The sequence below is a fragment of the Marmota marmota genome, unplaced genomic scaffold (genome assembly GCF_001458135.2).
Source record: "Marmota marmota marmota unplaced genomic scaffold, marMar, whole genome shotgun sequence".
In the NCBI taxonomy this organism is placed as follows: Eukaryota; Metazoa; Chordata; class Mammalia; order Rodentia; family Sciuridae; genus Marmota; species Marmota marmota.
The window spans coordinates 13,576,332-13,576,902 of NW_025999869.1; the positions used below are offsets into that span (position 1 = coordinate 13,576,332).

Sequence of the window (571 nt, forward strand, 5' to 3'; positions counted from 1 at the left end):
ATCTCACAAAAATCAGGACAGTCCTATGCTGTGCTACCAGATGGGCTGATTAAAGAAAGCGCCTTTCTGAAAACTACTTAATTGTAAACACTGCTTTCCATCCACGTCTTTCCATTCAAGGAGACTAGTTTTCCTACAATGTACGGCATGGATCCATACTTTGCACAAGCACAATAAACACCAGTGAGGAACTCATGGATAACAAGGAGTGGCTTTTCCAGAGCTTCTGTGGGAAGTGTCTGTCGTTTGGAAAGCCACCTCCCCATCCCAGGGCGGGTTTAAAAATAAAAAAGAAAGGAAAAAAAAAATAAACAAAACAGGTGGAACTTATCGCAGGTTGGCTAGAGCAATGCACGCGGAAGGCAGAACTTTCTGGGGACAGCCTGCCCGCGCGTTTCACGCGTGGTGCGCGCAGGTGGCGCCGCGTCCCCACGCTCGCGGTGCAAGCCGACGGGGTGCCCAGGAGCCCACCACAAGTGTCCGGGAAGGTGAGAGGAAGCTTTCTACCAAGGCGAGGGAGGAGGGCGGGCAGGAAGCCCAGCCAGCGGTGGGGAAAGAAAGACTCCAATTC

At 51.8% G+C, this 571-nt stretch overlaps 1 protein-coding gene across 1 annotated transcript in view; it reads left to right on the forward strand.

Annotated features, from left to right (window-relative positions):
• The first annotated feature begins 362 nt into the window (after positions 1–362).
• The window catches only part of Ccnjl (cyclin J like), a 52,311-nt gene continuing 52,102 nt past the window's right edge, over positions 363–571 (forward strand). The window contains exon 1 of the mRNA XM_015492658.2: positions 363–488. The gene's annotated coding sequence lies outside the window, so the exon portion shown is untranslated. The remainder of the gene's footprint in view (positions 489–571) is intronic.